We start from the raw sequence: 3,720 nt of genomic DNA on the forward strand, positions 1-3,720 counted from the left end.
CCTTGGTCCGAATAGGACAAGGAGAGGGGGCTGGCCCCCCTTCCTCCTCTCTCTCTTCTTTTCCCCCCCTCCGCGAATCCTATTCCAACTAGGAAAGGGGGGGAGTCCTACTCCCGGAGGGAGTAGGACTCCTCCTGGCGCGCCTCTCCTGGCCGGCCGGCCCCCCTCCCTTGAGCCTTTATATACGGAGGCAGGGGCACCCCCTAGAGACACAAGTTGATCCACGTGATCATATTCTTAGCCGTGTGCGGTGCCCCCTTCCACCATAGTCCTCGATAATATTGTAGCGGTGCTTAGGCGAAGCCCTGCGACAGTAGTACATCAAGATCGTCACCACGCCGTCGTGCTGACGGAACTCTTCCCCGTCACTTTGCTGGATCGGAGTCCGGGGATCTTCATCGAGCTGAACGTGTGCTAGAACTCGGAGGTGCCGTAGTTTCGGTGCTTGATCGGTCGGGCCGTGAAGACGTACGACTACATCAACCAAGTTAACGCTTCCGTTGTCGATCTACAAGGGTACGTAGATCACACTCTCCCCTCTCGTTGCTATGCATCACCATGATCTTGCGTGTGCGTAGGAATTTTTTTGAAATTACTACGTTCCCCAACAGTGGCATCCGAGCCTAGGTTTTATGTGTTGATGTTATATGCACGAGTAGAACACAAGTGAGTTGTGGGCGATATAAGTCATACTGCTTACTGTTGGGTTTCGTAGTAATTTCAAAAAATTTCCTACGCACACGCAAGATCATGGTGATGCAAAGCAACGAGAGGGGAGAGTGTTGTCTACGTACCAACGCAGACCGACTGCGGAAGCGATCACACAACGTAGAGGAAGTAGTCGTACGTTTTCTCGATCCGACTGATCCAAGCACCGTTACTCCGGCACCTCCGAGTTCTTAGCACACGTACAGCTCGATGACGATCCCCGGGCTCCGATCCAGCAAAGCGTCGGGGAAGAGTTCTGTCAGCACGACGGCGTGGTGACGATCTTGATGTTCTACTGTCGCAGGGCTTCGCCTAAGCACCGCTACAATATGATCGAGGTGGAATATGGTGGCAGGGGGCACCGCACACGGCTATGGAACGATCATGGGGATCAATTGTGTGTCTAGAGGTGCCCCCTGCCCATGTATATAAAGGAGCAAGGGGGGAGAGGTGCAGCCAGCCTTGGGGCGTGCCAGGAGGAGTCCTACTCCCTCTGGGAGTAGGATTCCCCCCCCCCTCCCCCGAATCCTAGTTGGAATAGGAATCCTCAAGGGGGGTGGGGGAAGAGAGAGAGGGGGGCCGGCCACCTCTCCTAGTCCTAATAGGACTAGGGGAGGGGGGAGGCGCGCGGCCACCTTGGGCTGCCCCTTTCTCCTTTCCACTAAAGCCCACTAAGGCCCATTTAGCTCCCGGGGGGGTTCCGGTAACCTCCCGGTACTGCGGTAAAATCCCGATTTCACCCGGAACACTTCCGGTATCCAAACATAGGCTTCCAATATATCAATATTTATGTCTCGACCCTTTAGAGACTCCTCGTCATGTCCGTGATCACATCCGGGACTCCGAACAACCTTCGGTACATCAAAATGCATAAACTCATGATAACTGTCATCGTAACGTTAAGCGTGCGGACCCTACGGGTTCGAGAACAATGTAGACATGACCGAGACATGTCTCTGGTCAATAACCAATAGCGGGACCTGGATGCCCATATTGGCTCCAACATATTCTACGAAGATCTTTATTGGTCAGACCGCATAACAACATACGTTGTTCCCTTTGTCATCGGTATGTTACTTGCCCGAGATTCGATCGTCGGTATCCAATACCTAGTTCAATCTCGTTACCGGCAAGTCTCTTTACTCGTTCCGTAATACATCATCCCGCAACTAACTCATTAGTTGCAATGCTTGCAAGGCTTATGTGATGTGCATTACCGAGAGGGCCCAGAGATACCTCTCCGACAATCGGAGTGACAAATCCTATTCTCGAAATACGCCAACCCAACATCTACCATTGGAGACACCTGTAGAGCTCCTTTATAATCACCCAGTTACGTTGTGACATTTGGTAGCACACAAAGTGTTCCTCCGGCAAACGGGAGTTGCATAATCTCATAGTCATAGGAACATGTATAAGTCATGAAGAAAGCAATAGCAACATACTAAATGATCAGGTGCCAAGCTAATGGAATGGGTCATGTCAATAAGATCATTCACCTAATGATGTGATCCCGTTAATCAAATAACAACTCTTTGTCCATGGTTAGGAAACATAACCATCTTTGATTAACGAGCTAGTCAAGTAGAGGCATACTAGTGACACTCTGTTTGTCTATGTATTCACACATGTATTATGTTTCCGGTTAATACAACTCTAGCATGAATAATAAACATTTATCATGAAATAAGGAAATAAATAATAACTTTATTATTGCCTCTAGGGCATATTTCCTTCAGTCTCCCACTTGCACTAGAGTCAATAATCTAGATCACATCACCATGTGATTAACATGGATAGTTCACATCATCATGTGATTAACACCCATAGTTCACATCGCCATGTGACCAACACCCAAAGGGTTTACTAGATTCAGTAATCTAGTTCACATCGCTATGTGATTAACTCCCAAGGAGTACTAAGGTGTGATCATGTTTTTGCTTGTGAGAGAATCTTAGTCAACGGGTCTGCCACATTCAGATCCGCATGTATTTTGCAAATTTGTATGTCAACAATGCTCTGCATGGAGCTACTCTAGCTAATTGCTCCCACTTTCAATATGTATCTAGACCGAGACTTAGAGTCATCTAGATTAGTGTCAAAACTTGCATCGGCGTAACCCTTTACGATGAACCTTTTTGTCACGTCCATAATCGAGAAACATATCCTTATTTCACTAAGGATAATTCTGACCGCTATCCAGTGATCTACTCCTAGATCACTATTGTACTCCCTTGCCAAATCAGTGCAGGGTATACAATAGATCTGGTATACAGCATGACATACTTTATAGAACCTATGGCCAAGGCATAGGGAATGACTTTCATTCTCTTTCTATCTTCTGCCGTGGTCGGGCTTTGAGTCTTACTCAACTTCACACCTTGTAATACAGGCAAGAACTCTTTCTTTGACTGCTCCATTTTGAACTACTTTAAAATCTTGTCAAGGTATGTACTCATTGAAAAAACTTATCAAGCGTCTTGATCTATCTCTATAGATCTTGGAGCTCAATATGTAAGCAGCTTCACCGAAGTCTTTCTTTGAAAAAACTCCTTTCAAACACTCCTTTATGCTTTACAGAATAATTCTACATTATTTCCGATCAACAATATGTCATTCACATATACTTATCAGAAATGTTGTAGTGCTCCCACTCACTTTCTTGTAAATACAGGCTTCACCGCAAGTCTGTATAAAACTATATGCTTTGATCAACTCATCAAAGCGTATATTCCAACTCCGAGATGCTTGCACCAGTCCATAGATGGATCGCTGGAGCTTGCACATTTTGTTAGCACCTTTCGGATTGACAAAACCTTCTGGTTGCATCATATACAACTTTTCTTTAATAAATCCATTAAGGAATGCAGTTTTGTTTATCCATTTGCCAGATTTCATAAAATGTGGCAATTGCTAACATGATTCGGACAGACTTAAGCATGGATACGAGTGAGAAAATCTCATCGTAGTCAACACCTTGAACTTGTCGAAAACCTTTTGCGACAATTCTAG

This window comes from Triticum urartu, chromosome 3A (assembly GCF_056163025.1).
Source record: "Triticum urartu cultivar PI428250 chromosome 3A, HENAU_Tu73, whole genome shotgun sequence".
Lineage (NCBI taxonomy): Eukaryota > Viridiplantae > Streptophyta > Magnoliopsida > Poales > Poaceae > Triticum > Triticum urartu.